Here is an 18,695-nt window from a genome sequence, read left to right as displayed (position 1 = left end):
AAGCCAACAGAATGCTGGGTTGCATCAACAAGGGCATCACCAGCAGAGATAAAGAAGTCAGTATCCCACTCTACTCAGCGCTTGTCAGGCCACACCTGGAATACTGTGTTCAGTTTTGGTCCCCGCTATGCAAAAAAGATGTGGACAGGCTGGAGAGGGTCCAGAGAAGGGCCACAAAGATGATCAAAGGACTGAGAAGCCTGCCATATGAGGAAAGGCTGAGAGAACTGAGTTTGTTCAGCCTTGAGAAAAGAAGGCTTAAGGGAGACCTTATCACCATGTTCCAGTATTTAAAGGATGGCTGCAAAGAAAATGGAGACTCCCTTTTTACAAGGAGTCACATGGAAAAGACGAGAGGTAATGGGTCCAAGTGACTCCTGGGGAGATTCCAACTGGACACAAGAGGAACATTTTTCACAATGAGAACAATCAGCCGTTGGAACAATCTCCCCAGGGAAGTGGTGGATTCCCCAACATTGGACACTTTTAAGACCGAGCTGGACAGGGTGCTGGGCCATCTTGTCCAGACTGTGCTTTTGCCAAGAAAGGTTGGACCAGATGATCCTTGAGGTCCCTTCCATCCCGGTATTCTATGATTCTATGAATCTATGTCATACCAGTAATCAAATATCGAACTCTTTTTGTTTTCAATTGGTCTGAAATTTCTTACCTTAGCATAATTGCAGAAAAGAGATGAAAAGAGATGTTTCAAATTAAGAGTTTTATACTAATAACCTTTTTTTGGGGGGGGGGTTGGTAGGTTTTTTGTTTGGTTGGTTGTTTTTTTTGTACTGGAGGGTTATTTAGCTGGTTGACTGAGAGCCAAGCTTTAAAAAAAATGAATGTGCTTACTCAGTTTCAGGTATAGCCTATTGAAATCAATGAGATGGCATAACTGCTTATAGATAAATCCTTGGAATGTTTCTAGACTGGAGATCATATTTCACCATTGGGGAAGAGACCTTGTTGCCCCTCCTCCAAAAATTCTCCTTCTTTTACATCACACTTCTCCTAAAACCCTGAAAATTTTGTATTATATTATAATCTTTGAATTACCTATTAAACCCCTTAACAACTATCACCCGTATTTCAGCCACAGTGCAGGTTACAAAGGTAGAGCAAAGGAGTTAATTCCACAGTTTACTCTCACCCTTTTCCTTCTACAGATTGCCCACTAGTGGCTTCTGTTTCTTTGCTTCTGGTTACCTTTGTGCCAATTTGAGGAATTTTCTGAAGATGTGAATTATCAAAGAACTTACTTCAGGTTCTGATACTTTTAAAAGTAACAAAATTATCAAAACAAGCAAGTTATTTCTCTGAAAATGGACTAATCTTTTTTTTTATTTTATTTATTTTATTTATTTAGCTCAATTACCTGCAAGGAAAAATTCTGAATATCAGGCAGCCAGGTACTTGGAAAGAATACATTGTGGGAATTAATGTGTACGCAGCATGAGAAAAAGTACAAGCATACTAGGGGTCTTAAAGGATAAAAGTACACTTCAGTAACCTCTTAGCCGCTAAAAGAATGTCTTCACATCTGTGTATATATTTTTGGAGCCCTTCAGGATAAATTATTCTTTATAACAAGGACAGGACAAGGTTTGCAAGTAGGGTTTGCATGCCCAAAAAACTGTCTAATTTTTCTAGCAATTCCAGGTGACTAATGGAAAATGATACATCTCCTCAAAAACTTTAGCCTGCCAATGTCCTTAGCCCGTTGCAGTTAAAACAGAATGCCACTGTACAACAGGGTGTTATTTTAGCCTAGTAATGATATATGCAGTTTAGGCTTTTCAATAAGTTTCAGTTTTCCCATGAACACTCTGACAATTTAATACAACCTCATATGGCTAAAAGTAATTCTGAGGGCATGAAGCAAAGGTTTTGCTTTCTTTTAATTAAAACTGCCAGAAATAAGGACAATTTTATATCAGTAGTGCCTTTTTAAATAGAGATCCATTTCTACTCTCAGTGTCTTACGTGGAATTGCTGGTCAACAAAGATGAAAGTACATTTTATTCAGAGTCATGTAAGGGGACCTAAAGGATGCAGCGAACCAGCACAATAGCTTTCACAGCTGGAGCCTGTATTGAAATGCTAAGACTGTGCTTTAATTCTTATTGCACACTAAATGTAATATCCCTGATCCTGTGCTACTGAAAGCAATGGCAAAACTTTCATTGGCTTAGCTGAAGGTTGGACTAGTCCCTGAATTACTTGCGCGCTCAATAAGTGGTTTTTTCTATATCTATGGGTAAATTAAAAAAAAAAAAACAAAAAACAAAAAACCCCCAGACTCGAATTCTCTGTACTAATGGAAAATGGTTAGAACTGTTTAAGCATCCTTGAATCTGAGAGGGTTAACTCCCAAAGTTACTTACAATTCAGAGAATTACTCAAATTTTCACAGAAATACAGTTTAGTACTTGGTGAAAACATCCCTCCTTTGAAATTCAGCCTTGTGATTTTGTAATGAACAGAACTAGTTTTCTAGTCTCTTATATGTTTATACGAGATGCAATATTTGTATCCATATTTAGTGTTCAAATGGGTAGAAGTCAATAATAAAATTTTAAATTTATTTAAGACTGAGCACTAAACCAGAGATTCTCAAAGTGTTTACAGAGTCCCAGTTTATTAAGCTACTGCAATTTGTTACAGGTTTGTGAGAAAAGTACTTGGGGGCAGTGGAGGAGTGGTGCCTTATTTGTTTAAATGCTAAGAAAGTTTTAGCCCTAATTCTCCAAGCATAACCAATATAACAACCAGAAAATATTTTGCTTTTGAACAGACAGATGGTACTTAATGTCATCTGATATGCTGTTAATAGTTATATTCAGTCTCTTATTTTTTTTCTTTTTATTAACCATATATATATTTACATTATCCATACATTAGAAAATCTGTTGCTAACACATGTTCAGAAGGCAGATTCATTATCTGCACTGGCTTGCTTACATTGTTTTAGAGCCATTAGGCCTAAATTTGCCACAGCCTACAGGTGTACGCTGAGTCCCATGCTACCCTTTCCAGACATAATTTTAAAACATTGCTTTAAAAGCCCTGGGAGGCCCCTGAGCCATTCTAGCTTGGTTTAATTCTTTTTCTGTATAGCACGTTTCATAGGAGTGTGCCCCATAGCAGTAAACAAAATCTAATCAATAAAATCCACTGAAATTTGACCTTCTCTTCACCCTTAGACTTGGTTGGACTTTTTTTTATTTTATTATTATTTTTTAAATTACTAAACAAATGGTGAATACAGTTTTGTGTGTTCCCTTACGGTTGGCTGCAGTCGTTTTGGGTAATCAGTTACTGGTGTAATAGCTCTTTAATTGTACAGCATATATAGAACTGAAACAATGTATTCATAAATGGGCTCTGGTTTTCATTTAATACTTGAATGCTCCTGAAAGGAGGAGGCTGATAATACTCGATAGAGTCAAGTAAAACGCAAGATTCTTCATTGCTGTTTTAGTGCTGTGTTGCAATCTGGCCAAACAGAAGTCCTGCTGCCCTTGTCCTGAATATGCTCAGCCATTACCAGATGTCTGAAAAGCCACATGGTGCCTTTATGATGCAGACAAACATCTATGAAAGGGGAGAAACCACAACTGGATCATCAGTCATCCATCTGAAGCAAATGAGCATTCTGCTCATGGTGGCTTCATGTTACCGTTATAACCACACTGTTGAAAACTTTTCTGTGTTAAGCAAAGATTGAACACAGCTTGTCGTACTGTCAGTCACGTGTGAGTGTAAAGCTTGATTAATGTCTGTGTTGTTTATCTGTAAGCTTGGGCTCCATTTCGGGCATAGAGTTGAGCTCTGATCCCTTTTAGAAGGCAGATCTCGGCATACTCACTGTCTTAATGTGCACCGAAGTGCTCAGTCTTGCAGTCTGCTAGGTCAGTAAAATTGACTGTCATATGCAGCAGTACATCAGTTTGTCTTTTTCTAAGCTTAATGTGAACACTTTAAGCCAAGATACATACAATTCAACAGACAACAATGCAGGCAAAAAGTGCATGGGTCTCAGTGTACATCTATGTTACTAAATAAAAGAGGGGCAAGGAGAAACCTTGCGTATTGAATCTGCAAGACTATACCTATTCCAGGAAAGTTAAAAGGGATATGTCATGGGTACAGACACACAGTTGTTAAATCCACAGTGTTAAAGTGTTAGGAAAGTACATCCCGTCATTTAGTCTGTGCCAGCCACCACTCTACCACAGTGTTTGACCACGATTTGGTCATTCACATGGGCTATTTCCAATAGCAATGCATTGTGGCTAGCCTGACTAGGAGGGTAGGAGAGTTAGGTCTATGTCTATAAGCCATGCCATGCTATTCAGGCTTAGGGCCAAAAATCGGTCCCCGGCACACAATCATGCAGTGCATGAAGTGTTATTGTTTACTCTGCTTAATTGTTGTGTTGGTCCATAGCTCAGGTTTGGTTTAGTCCAACTAGATGTCTCCAAGACAAATCTGATCTAGTGAGTCAATGTGGATCTAAAACAAGCTTCTTCCAGATGACTACAGGGCCAGGGACTATTCCCTGGCTTGCCTTTATTTATCAGCTTAAACAGAGCCAAAATTTATCTAATGTAAGCCTGTTCTGAAATCTACTTCAGATTTTGTATTGTAGGTACAGCTGGAGAAGTTTGGAGCTACAATGTCATCTGTCTTCTGACATGTTTATAAAAGGTTTTGCTAGAATTCCTTCCATTAATGGAATGCTCAATAAACACTTATTTCATTACTTACTTGTGACAAGAGGATTAAAAAGGTAGACAAGAGTAACACAAAATCATGCCTGCTGTCCTTTCATAGCAGCGAGCTTTGATAGATGTATCCCACATCTACTAAGCCATTTTCCCCGAGACAATTCAGGGGAAATTCAATAAAGAAATTGCTCCTGAGCTGTCCAGCGCCCACCATTACAGATTCAGTAGTCTTAACACAATACTGTTTTCTGTTTGTTGCTTAAGGCCTCAAAAATACAATTGCAAAACAGCACAAGATTTCCTATTAAATGACCACACATTAGGAGAAAAAAAAAACCTATAGATTTTTTATGTGAAAGCTCTTTACATATCTCAGAAATAAGCAAACCATTACTTTGAGCCATATTCTGACCTCCTGCCATGGCATCTTTACTGAACTTAATCAATATAAACTTTAAAAATATTACAGTGCTTAGATTCAAGTAAGCTATACAGGTTGGTTTCACAACCTACCAGATACTAACTCCCTACATACAGCTGAGGCAAAACAAACAACCAACCAAACCAAACAAACAAAACCAGCACATCTAAGGCATCTGCAATAGCCATCTCGAAGTCTTCTCAGTTCTGGTGGCAGACTCAGCCCAGGATAGCAGCAGTCTCGGTTGTTTGTTCACTTCCCAGGTTCAGAAGATGGGTCAGGTGCTTTAAGTTCTGTAGTCTGGATATTTGCTTCTCTTTGATGAATGATTTCAGGTCCAGTCATAAATGTGAAATTCACTGCTGTATTTTAAAAATAAAGAAATTAAAATCTGAATTTTATTTGTACTAGATGAGGTTTCATGAGTCTAAAATTGATGCAATATGTGAGATAATACTTCCTTCTATGCAAGTATTGTAATCCTGCAGCCTATAATACAATATACCCACAGCTAGTAAAGGCCATAGGCTTTGCAATAAGCTTGCAAGATCTTAGGACTGAGGTTTGTCAGGATTGCTTTGTCTGAACTTTTCTTGACCTGCCTGCAGCTTTGTTTTTATTTGGTTTAGCCGTAACAGCAATTTTTCTTCTGATCAGGTGGTTATGGCTAATTAGTTTTGCTTATCATTATATGGTGCAATCATAGTTTTATAAAGATAGTAGTGACAAGCAGTTTTTTCTATGCAGAATGAGATATTTATGGTCCTAAGATAATGATGTAGAGTAGAGAAATACAGACCTGGTCTGATAGCAGAAGTCTTGAGAAGTGGGGATGCAGCACAGAAGAGCACAGGAGTGGGATGATAAGGGATGGAGTACAGGCTGGCACTGGAGACCCCATGGCTGTAAATAACTCACCCATGGTCAGTTAGAGAAATGCAGATCTGGGGCTGGACAAAATTCATTTTAGGGGTAACAGTTTAAAAAGAATGAGTATCTAACATACCTAAAAGCTATCATAGATATTATATTCAGATATAATATGCAGCTACAGATCAATGAAGAAAGAGAAAGTTGTAAAATCATTTTAGCAAACATATAAAAATTATTCTTAGTGAATCCCAGAGCGAGGAAGAAGAAACCCTCAACATGAACACCAACCATATTCCTCCCGGTGAAGGACTCCTGCTGCTGACAACTCACTGTAGCACCTTCCCCCCCCCGCCACCAGGATGAAACCAACCCCAGGACTCAGAGGAGCAGGAGGGATAACACCAGGAAACGCATAAAAACTAAATGTGTCTGTAACAGCTTTAATTGTATTACTGCTATTACTGAGACTTTTTTTCTATAGAGAAGTATTATTTCCTTTTCTGTAATAATTTGACCTGAACTAATAATGCTTCCTGGATTAGATTGTTAAAATAGCCACTACACTAACAATAAATTATTGGCTTTATACATAAGGTATGTTTCCTCTTTCCCCTTAAACAAGATTTTTAACGCAACAATATTGAATAAAGTCTGAACTGAAAGGAAAAAAGAGTGGTAAAAGCCTTCTAGATTGCTACAGCTGCTTATTGCTCAAACATGTTTTGCTTCCTCTTTCAAAAGTGATTACAGAAAGAAAAACAATAAGGGTCATCTTAGTTCCCCAGATGCAAAAACACTTAGTGGCATCCGAGAAGCCCTGGGGTATCCAAGATATCTGTAAGAAGTTGGCAAGTATGACATAAAACCTATGAATGACCCGTATTCCCTTCTGGACTGTCAGTACGAGGCTACTTGGGCCAATCTAGGGAATCTCAAATGGCATTAGATGTCTCTGTTCAGGGAACTTACCCCTAAAAAATGCTACTAGATCTGACTCAGAGAAGGCCACTGGAAATTTAAACTCTCTGAGTTCTGAGGGGTTTTCCAGATAATATTTGACCCCATCTTATTTTACCTCCAGATCAAATATTAACTTGAAAAAGACTGTGTTCTGATACCAGTTCAAATTCAGCAAAAACCTCACAGGAATGCCTTAGTGATAATTATGGTCTCAGCCTGCTGTTGAATTTATATTATTTACCTGTAATATTGATTTTTAAAGTTTGCAAAATATAAACTCTATCACAGAACCATGATTTACCCTTGAGTACTAGCCTAAACTTTTTCCAAATTTGTATCTGAACTTCTGAACACCGGATTCAAAAGCATCTTTGTTGCTCTCTTTAACTTGGTTTTCCATAAGTTTAAAGTATGAGAAATACTGTTTACAGTGAAGAAACTGAAACTTTGAAATATAACACAAATTGCAAGGGATGTTTCTCAGGCGATTGCTGGTCAGAATCACCTTGCTGAAAGTGACATCACTTGTGATACTAATATTTTTAGAATACAAAAAGAAAAGACTGCTAACTAGTTTTCTTTCTGGTTTTTTGTGCTTTTTAAAAATAATCCGAAGAAAGACTGTAAATGTTTTAATTTTTAAACAAGGTCTTTAATTTTTAAACATTAAAATTCCTATTCTGATTATAAATTTGCATAAAGGCTGGATAAAGATTGGCTTTACCCTATCTTTCATTCATATTATGTTAGTGTTGCAGGGACATGACATAATTTGTAAGATGATTACCGCAAGCAGTTAGCTCAGAAATGTCAGTTTAAAAAAACTGAAAACTTCAGTTTGAAATACAATTCAAAGCCAGTATATTGTAATGTTTTTCTCCAAGTGAACTTTCAGATTGTTGTGCTGGGAAAAAAAGGAATAAGTTATCTTTTAAAAATTTTGGTTAATATTTTCAGTTCCATGCTATATTAGTCCATTGACTGGCATTTTATCTCCATATCATAAAAAATCTATTTCATGTACAGCAGGAACTGTTTTCAAAAGCATTACAATGATAGCTGCCTGAATTGGTAGTGAAGTAGAATACAGACCCAGAAGCCTAGACACAAAGGGTCTTAAATAAAAATTGATATTATTGAAGATGAACTTGCAACAAGAAAACATTCTTTACCCCATTTCCTCATATAAAACAAATTTTAATCAACAGCCGTTATTCGCAGGTTAATGGCACATTTAGCCAGTACTTTCTGGGGCTGAGTAAGTCCCAAATGGAGTGAAGAGAAACGGGACAATCTGGCACAGACCTTGCTGCGTACCAGCTCATCAGCACGACACTGAGAAAATCTCTAATAAAGGCAGTCGATAATACAGCAAATGACATATGCAGACACTGATCTTGGCATTGTAAAGAGAGTAATTCGTTTAAGGCTTCCAGTTTCTCCAGTCTACTAGGTGCATTATTTCTTTTCTTTTGTGTTAGGGATACATATTCTTGTTTTCCTCAGACCTAATGGGGTGAATCCTTACATCCTTTCTCTGTTCTTATTCTCCTAGTCTCCATGCAGAACTTACCTTGGAAAAGCCAATTAGGGATGTGAAGATTTGATTTTAAAATCTTACACTGGTCAATGCTTTCAATTGTGTCTTTAGAGACTTGTCTTATATATATACTGATACCAAAGACTCAATTTATTGCTTGAACTTTATAAAAAAGGAGGAGGATCAGAGGTATAGAATAAGCAGTTTACTAGGGTGTAATGCGTATATCTGCAGTGTATGTTAATTGCAGGATTTATTCTCCAATACATGTGATATTTTTGTATGTTAATCTGCTTTCAGGTAAATGATAAAATTTGTTTTGGCATCCTGTACCTTTAATTTAAGTTTTCTGACATTGTGTTTGTCTTTTCAGTTGACAGACTTGTTTATTCCCCTTTAAATTTTTCCAAAGAGAATACTATTTTTGCTAAAACTATTTTTGAAGGTTTTATCTTCAAAAATGTTAAGCACCTCAAAAAGAAGGTCTTTATGTGATTTTAACCTGTCACAACCAGAAAAATATAAAATCCTTAATACTTCTTAAAATTTAAGGCTGTGTGTAAAGTTGGGGCTATAGGTCCATCACTTATTAGTCTTGCTCCTTTACATCATGACTGACTTAAAAATGTCACTTCAGCTGTATATTACTGTATCCAAGCTTCTAACATATTAGCCCATGTCAGCTGATGGTGTACCTATCCACTGTTCCCTTTCACGTATTTCCCAGTTACACTATGTACCTTTAAAAAGTTAAGAGATTGTAAACATTTGCATGTCAGGGCAAAAATCATCAACTGGATGATATGAACAAGAAGGTTTTTTTTCTTAATTGTTCTTTGCTATATTGCATCCTATCCCTGCAGTTTGCAGTACTTATCAGTGTTTGAGGTGGTATTTTGGAGTAGATGGGTCATTGACCTGTTTTAGTATGACAGTCTGGCACAGCAACTTGTTACCCAACTGCATGTCCAGATTATCTTCCCTACACATTTTCACATTTTGTCTTTAAAAAAAAAAAATACAACAAAAAAGTAAACCCAGACCGCTTTCCAGTGTAATTCTAGTTTTATTGCTTATTAGATATATTTTTGTCTCCTCTAATGCTACATGTATTTTCATCACAGCACTGACGATTTTTAATCTTATTTAAACTGTATGATGTGAATGCTCTTGCTGATGCTATTTTAAAATGCACTGCTTTTATAAGTAGCTGAGCATCATTAACCTACCAGCTTTAAGCTTTAAAACTTTTTCTATATTACTGGAAATTTAACTTTTTTTTTCTTAAAATCTTTTCAAGCTAGTTATCTTATTTTCTCCTAAGACTCCTGTTAATTTTTATATGCTTTCTTCAGCCTTCATCATAAAAATAAACTGTGATGAAACTCATCCCTCATTGGATCGAAGAAGGATTTTTCACATCAGTTAGCCAGCTTGACAGCGGCTTTAATATTTTTTCCAATGATGGTTACAAGCATGTTGTTAGAACAAATGCTTACACTTTTTAATATAATTCTGATCAAATAATCTTTATGAGGATTAAAAGGCAAAAGTCTGTAGAGAGAGGAAAAGTCTAGTAGATGAATCCTCTGCCTTGCAAACAGTGTGTGAAATCCTTCTTTTTATTCTACTTTAATAACTCCCTTCTGACCTTAAGTTTTTCAAGGCACTATATTTCATTAATGAAACAGCTCATACAGGTGTGACTGAATAAGCTTTAACAGTCTAAACTAGCAGGAACAGTATAGACGCAGATACATAGAAATCACACTGAAAGGAATGTAAAGTGAGAATTTCTAAGGATCTCAAAGTAAAATCTGAGAATTTTGTTTTGAGTAGTTTATATCTCATTGATGGAAGCTGATTTCTTTCAGAATGACGTGAATAACTGTAGTGAACAGCCTTCCCAAGCCTAAGTTCACGGTGCTGAAGATGAGACAAATTTTCAGACAATAGGAAAGGCATCATCAGTTAAAACGGACTGTGTTTTATCTGTTGTTCCATATTAAAAGCTTAATTCAGGTTTTCAAATGAATGCATACTGTCAGCAATGGGACCTATATACAGATTTTCCATTTATATTATAGGGCTATTATGTTGATTCTACTTCTCCGACATCTTGGATATGTTAAAACAACAAATAAGTCACTTAAAAGTCATATACTGAGCATTATCTTTTGGGACTTTTTTGCTTCCCTACAATCTTACTAACAAGTTGATCAGGTCTGAATGCTAATAAGAACATACTTCTAAGCATCAGATCTGAATGCTAATAAGAACATAGTTCTAAGAAATACTTAGCAATATTTACTCATTCTTAACAATACTTTAAACATAATTTCTTTAGACATGCATTCTAAGAAAGTCAATTGTAGATGTTGTTAAAAAGACTTAGAAGGATCAGTTTTTCATGTACTGATTTAAGTATTTACTTATTTTAAATATTTTCTGGAAACCGTTAGCAGCAATAGTGTAAAATCGATGCTCATGTTCCAATTGTAATTAAAAAAAATAGTCCTAGGCAGAAGTAGGTCACCAGTTTGGAATCAGTGCTACAGTGATTTATACCTGATGTGAGACCCTGTAAAATATTTATCTCACACTATAAAAAAACCAAAACAGTTAAAAATGATCCTATCAGATCTTTGTGATATCCATAAAGATAATTCCTTGAGTCCTAAAAATGAAAATCCTTATGAGAATCAGAAGCTGGTCTTTGAGGCAAGCAGCTGAATGGTACTGAATAAACACCAGGTGTGATGGTTTGACCCCGGCCAGGAACTAAGCACCCACCAGCTGCTCCTTCACTCTCCCCACAGTGGGATGGGGGAGAGAATTGGAAGGGCAAAAGCAAGAAATGCTCAAGGGTCATGTTAAAGGTAGTTTAATAAGTGAAGGGAAAAAAACCCTCCACAATCGAAACAACAGGTGATGCAAAGGCATTCAAATTCACCACCTCTCACCAGCAGACTGAAGCCCAGCCGGTCTCCAAGCAACAGCTACCTTGGAAAGAATCCCTCTCCATTTTATTGCTGAGAATGATGTTGTACGCTATAGAATATCTCCTTGGTCAGTTCAGGTCAGCTGTCCCAGCTGTGTCCCCTCCCAACCTCTTGCCCACTCCCAGCCTATTGCCTGAAGGGGGGCAGAATGAGAAACGGAAAGCCTTGACACTGTGCAAGTGCTGTTCAGCAACAGCTGAAACATTGGTGTGTTATCAACACAGTTTTGGTCACCAGTCTAAAACATAGCACCATACATGCTGCTATGAATAAAATTAACTCCATCCCAGCCAGACACAGTACAGCAGGTTAAAAAAAAAGAAAAAAAAAGAGAAGTCAAAGCTGTTCAGGTTGGTGTAATAAACGCAAGATGCTTAGGCTTTGCAAAGCCTAAGAAGTTAAAGTAGATTTTATATTACAATTAACAGTGTGCACACTTTAAAAGATTGAAAGATAAGACAAGTATAAAACATTTTGGACTCCTGTCCAGGATCCAGATGATTCAGATACATTAGGTTTTTGTTTCTTCCTCTCCCCTGCCGCCCCCCCCCCCCCCCCAACTTAGTAGCTCTCCACACACACAACATGCAGATTTACAGGGATCTGATGAGCTGATCTAAATTATAATTACATCATCTCAGTCACTGGAACATCTTCTTTTAATACTGATGAAAACTATAATGTGGGAGGGAGTAGACAGTCTTTGTTATTCACATTTTACGTTAGGAAACTGAGACCCTGAAAGTCCACAGCACAGATTCTCAAACATTCCTTTAATCATGGATGAAGATTTAAGCAGCTAAACAGTCTGGATGGAAATGACTGCAAAAGATCCCAGTGGAAGTCTGTGACACAGCCAGGGGTGACATTCACTGTTCCTGAGCTATGGGTATAGGTGCAAGATCATACCTGTGACTGTCTTGTTTTCTTACTGTTAGAGGGAGAAGATAAAGGTGTTCTAAGTGTCTTTTCCTGGAACCATCTCTTTTTCTGATCAAGATGAATAGCCCAATGACCTCTCCAGTCCAGGTAAGACATCCTTGAGCTGTAGTAATGTCTCAATTGTTTCTTTTTTTTGCCTGCACTTTACAAGGCAAGAAGATACCTTCTAATGTGTTAAATGAGCTGTTCACAGTGAAAGATGGAAGGTTTTGCTCACCCAAGAGGAACTAAGAATCGCATGGTATCCTGTGGGGTTTGGATCAGACAGTAAGTAGCCTGAGCATTATTTCAGATTTAAAATACTCTTCAGTTATATTTCTAAATCCACTTGCTATGTCAGAAGGTGAGAAGTAGGTCAGCAGGCCAGACACAGAACATTTCACGTAAAGATGAGGAATTTATTACAAACCAGTGAAGGGAAGACCACATTTCAGTTTATTAAACACAGAGAGGACCTTTACAAGAAGGGAGGAACAGGTTAGCTCCCAAGAGCAGTGTCATATTTGGAAGTATTCTAAGACACAGTTTTGATTTTAAGTGAAAATAAACCTTTCTGAAACTTCAGAAAAGTTTGGGTTTGTTCTTGTTTTCTCAATTTTTCATTATTTCGCCCGTATATCCTCACAGCATTGGCAGTATTCTACACCTTGTGAGATACTGGTGTTTTTTCGTGTCTCTTAAGAAGGACCTTCTGCTCAGGAAATACGGAGCTTAGGCACGCTGCAGCAGCTGCCAGTTCCTCTCTGGTGCATCCCACCCTGCTGAGCTGATGAGACACAAGCTCCAATGGCAATGTTGGCTTGCTCTGCTGATTAGCTCCAGTGGATATTCACACTCCTACATCAGAGTCCTGCAGTTTTGAAACCTTGGGCTTGTTGTAGCTTCCTGATTTTTCCAAATTTTTCAGTGTTGCAGACTTTAAGGATTGATCCCTGGGGTTTGCATTTTTCCTCCCTTTCCCTTAGCCTACAAGCTAACAGAACTCCAAAGCCATCCAAGAACATGCTTGCCAACCAGGGATTTTTGTAAATAATCCAGTACCATTTCTAAGCAAATTAATGCCCTCCAGCTAGCTCATATTTTATATGTCAGTGATATTGAAAAATTACATCGATATGTTTGAAGATTTGAAGTCAAACATTTTTGACTTGGAAAACTAAAAGAGTAATTTTTAAAGAATTTTTTTTATGGCTTACCATGTAAACTTTCATAATTTCCTTGATCAACAATCATTGGACTCAGTGGCATTTGTCACATATGCAAACCACCAAAATGTCATCACACTTTCTACACTAGAAGTAGAAGGTAAGTGCCACAATATTGATATACTAAACCAATTACGAGACAAAATGCAAGTTTCTGTCAGGTTGGAAGAAGAATCTTGCAAACTGCCAGAACTCAAATGTTTGTGGCATCTGAGCTGAGGAAACTAAAGCCTTTGTCTAGATTCTGGTGGTGTGGCATTGCAATACTGCCTTTTAGGTAGGACCTGACTTCTTCTGATGTTCAGTATCCAGCCGTACTGAAACACCTGCAGAGCCCATACTTACGGTGCATCTTTAGCCACTAGAGGGCAAACTGATCAGACACACGATTGCGTGAGTGTTAAAATTGCCGATTTTATTTGTGATTTTGCTGAATTACGTAGCATTTTCTTGAGTTTAGGCTAGTGCATGACTTTTCACGAGATTCAGTAATGATACATGTAGGGAAGAATAGTAAAAGGTGGGGTTTTTATTTGTTCACTTGAGGTTTTGGGGTTTGGGGTTTGTTTGTTTGTTTGTTTGTTCAGATAGTAGATCCCAAAGGATCTCAGACAACAGTTGAAACATCATGAAATGAAATATAATCACTTTCAGGGAAGTGGAGGAAAGGAAGAAAAAAGGAAGCAAGATAAAAAAATGTGAAAGGAAATTGAAAACATTTAATCTTACAATTTTCAGGATATGTTAAAAAAATGCTACTAGGAATAAACACAGAATTTCAACAGAAAACAGTTGTAACCTTCCCACAGACCATGCTTCATAAGAAAATAAACATTTATTGCATACTAAATTCATATTTGCAGCCAAAGTCTAGCCTTGTACGAATGGCCATATGCAGTTACTGACATTCAAAAACCAGGTTTAATATTATGTGGATCAAACAAAAAAATAATGCAGCCTGTTAACTTTGTATAGAACATAATGTCTACTCAATATTAACTAGAAAACATGGTGAGTTTTCCACATGTAATCACATACTCAAATAGAAATAAAAATCAATACAGCCCAGCTTTTAAATAGAATGTCACACTTACTGACTAGCCAAAAAAAAAAAAAAAAAAAAAGGCTAAAAGATATTTAAATACAGCATAAATATTTCATACAGTAATGCAGTCTGGATTACAAAGTATTTGAAAGACTTCAGATTTCAAATAATGCACAAACCCATACAGGATATCTTTCATTCTACAGTAAGCTCAGACATAATATATGCATGCTGACATGTAGCATTGATTTTTCCTTATGTACGGCTGTATTAATTTTTAAAGTTCACACAGACAAATGTGCACCTTTCAGAAACAAAAGCAAGTAAATGAATAAGATCCCAACGGAAATCTCCATTATGAAACTTTTGTTAATGGATGGGTGCATTTAAAAAAATAATTCATTTTTGCAGCTTTTTAAAATAGTTTTTTAAAGGATAGCACCTTCTCTTATACTTTCATATTTACAGATTTTACATGCACAATCTTGCTTTAAATTTTAACTCTTGTTCAAGAGAAAAGTTTATTTCTACAAGTAATATTTTATAAATTCAATAGCTGGAAGCAGTTGGCTTTTGATGCCATTTTTTTCATTGAAACAGTAAATAAATAAAATAAATAAACAAACAAATTCAACCCTGTAGCAAGTTCATTACAGGCAAGTTTAAAACCAAGGTCTACTGTGTATTTTCAATAGCACCAAAAGCAACAGAATATATATTATGCAAATTATTTAGAACTATTCATCACAACATAGGAAATGCAGTAAGGGAATGTGCTTTCTTGCAAACTTACAATGCATAACTGTCTTCTTCATCGCTCTCTCTGGCTCACCCAGCCTGACACCAGACTTTCATCAAATTCTACAAAACAGCTCAAGATTTTATGTCTTGGAATTTTTATTGTCACTGCATATATTGCTGCAGAAATACATGATGGAAATGTCACTTTTGCAGTGTGATTGTTAATTGGCATTCCCATTACTATGGCTCCACAAAACATAAGCAAACACAGATTTTCCTCTGAAGTGATAGCCATTCACTTTGGATATGCCTATTTATTCTGTTAAAGGGATATTTCCTCCAGGCCCTTCAAATTTTATTTACAAAATAGTAGGGATGCTTCATATCATTCAGGAGAAAGCCCCTAGATTGGTAATTGATCGTTTACTTGGGGAGGGATTGTTTGGTTGGTTGGTTTGGGTTGTTTTGTTGTTTTGGGGGTGTTTTGAGACTAATAATCCTATTAAAGATCTTTAGACAGAGATTAATGACAGCTTAAAAACCTCCACCTCATTAAGGTTTCATCGGTTGCTTTTGGAATTAGAAAATGATATAAGGGAAATGCCAGCTGTGATTCCACTGACTCTTTTGTTGAGGGGAAAACAACTTAATTTACTAACCAATACAAATAAATCTACTGGTAATTAGACCAGTGTCCTATTAAGATACAAAAATAAGGCCAAATATTGACAATCTAAGTGAACTGATTTGGTATTATATACTATCTGGGTCTTCTCTGATCAGCAGTTGGTTAAGTTAACGACTAGCAGAGTAAACTTTGGGCTACCTTCAGATGTTTTATGGCAGGTAGTCCAGAATCCCCTTCATTGATTTGTTGAGACCGTTTGGAGTGAATGCGAAAATGTCCTGTAGACTTTCACACATAAAACTGAATTGTCAAACCTAACGTGAAAATGGAGTAACAGTTACAACGCTGTTTATTTCCGTTTCTATGAGGCTGAATGTATAATGGCGGCATGACAGCTATATCTCCTCAGCCAGGCTGTGAATCTGAGAACTTAAATTCAGTTTTGAAGAAGTGATTCACTCTTACTCATAACAAAAGGTTAAGTTTTGTGACAGCATTTGACAGAGAGTAGGATTAAGTGAAGATGGTAAAGAAGGAAGTTTCTCTGTAAATGTACACTATATAAAATAAGCTGCAAAACAGAACAAAATTGTCACTCTTTAAGAATAACACTTAAAGATGGTAGCCACATAACATCTTTTCTACAATTACACTTTCTGTTGATGGCAATATTTGACTAGCTGAGTAGTTGATCTCCTTCCCCTGGAGACTGTACCTGATTGCCGATCTTGTGAATGAAACTAGTATGAGCAATGTATATTTTTACTGTTAGAGATGTCACAAGGCAAAGCACAAAGCTGTAAGTTGTCAGTGAGTCAGTAGCAGAGTGACATTGCCTACAAGTTCTTTTGAAATTGCAAAACCAAAATGGTTTTGCAGATAAATTACCATATATAATAATAATAACAACAATAACAACAATAATAATAACAATCATAATGATCAAGTCCTGAGCACCTACAGCTTGAAAAACAAAGTGAAAATCAGCTTTTTATCCGAAAAGTACTCTGAAGGATGTCTTAAATGAAAACAAGAAGAGAAAATAAGTCACTTCAGAGGGGATTTTTGTTCTTGTTTTTGCAGCTGTTTTCTCTTGCATTACTTAGTTGTCCTTATGTTAACCAACTAATTCTATCAAAGAAAACTTTTAGATGCAGTTTTTAGAGTACAATAACAAGACATCTACATAGTCTCTCAGTGTACCAGATAGAAGTGGAAATATTGATTGATCCCCCAGGAACACTTGCTGATGTTGTCCTGGTGATAATGTGAAACTTGAAAGCAGAAATGAGAAAACTCACCTGCTAAGCTTGCCTAATGTGTTAGCCATTGTCAGTGGAAATCCTGCCTCAGCTGTAAAACCATTAAGTGCCCATACTTTAAAAAAAGACTTAAGTACAAAATGTTCTTCATAAAGAAGCAATCTGATTTAAAGGTAGATTTCAATTCTGGACCTAGGTGTTGGACATGTGGTCTGCAAAGACACTGCCTCTCAAAAGCACTCTTTTAGGCATATTTTACCTACTTTCTTAATTTCCTGGAACCTGGGAGCTGGTAGTTTGCTTCATGCTGGTGGATGGAACGGCTCAATCACCATCTCAGCTCATCCGTTCTCAGCACCACGTGTGGGACACGACTGACATCACCTCCTCACCCATGCCATCCACTGACAGCCTCCTCCAGGGAGGCAGCAGAGCAGCTAACATCTGTCTCAACCTCTGCAGCCAGGCACATGGATTATTTAGGACGTAGTGTGATCAGGAGATAGTTTATTTTTATGCCTTATCACTCCTTTTCTGTGAGAATGTGATCCACTCCTTACCTCTAGAAAAACACCAGTGTAATTGAAGTAAAAAATCCTAAAGCTTTCCTACCTATAACTTTCAACTAACCATGCTTTAGGTAAAGGTCCACACAGGTATTCTTGAGAGACTGTCAACACTGACATAGTGGCCAGGAAGTTCATTGCTGAGTGAACAAGACATGCTCTTTATCCCAGGAGCTGCGTACAGTTTCCTCAGGTCCTACCAACCCAAAAAACAACTGATCGGAAAAGAGCAGATCATGTTACTGTTAACAGGCTATCAGACTGGTCATATGGGTGAATGACTTTATAGATCACATAATTATTTTCATGATTGGAAATAATCACCTATTATAATTTTTAACTATGAACTGAGGGTATGTATTTTTTTTTCTAAATCTCATTCCTAGCTGACTAGTCTAGATTAATTTCCTCAGTAACTCCATCATCATCACCCATCTTAGATGATCTTCCCCCTCAAAACAGGAAGCACTTATTTAAGTGGCATCCCAGATACTGGCAAAGACAGTAAGATATTCTATATAGTGATATAATTAAGGTACTACTTTCAGGGAGTAGTCTTTTACATCTTTTCATTGTGTCATATACTACCTGGTTTCGATTAGGTAAAAGCTGGTACAATGGAAAAAAGGTCACTATGGTAGTTTTAGTCCAAGAAATATTTTTTTTTTCTTTTTTCCTGTGAATACAGAATCCTTTATAACATTGAAACACATTACCTTAAGGTCTGGTAACCAGTTCAGATACAACTTTCATGTCTCACTAGAAGGATAATATTCACTG

This window comes from Gymnogyps californianus, chromosome 1 (genome assembly GCF_018139145.2).
Source record: "Gymnogyps californianus isolate 813 chromosome 1, ASM1813914v2, whole genome shotgun sequence".
In the NCBI taxonomy this organism is placed as follows: Eukaryota; Metazoa; Chordata; class Aves; order Accipitriformes; family Cathartidae; genus Gymnogyps; species Gymnogyps californianus.
The sequence above is the reverse complement of the archived record's forward strand: the minus strand, read 5'-3'. Positions refer to the sequence as shown.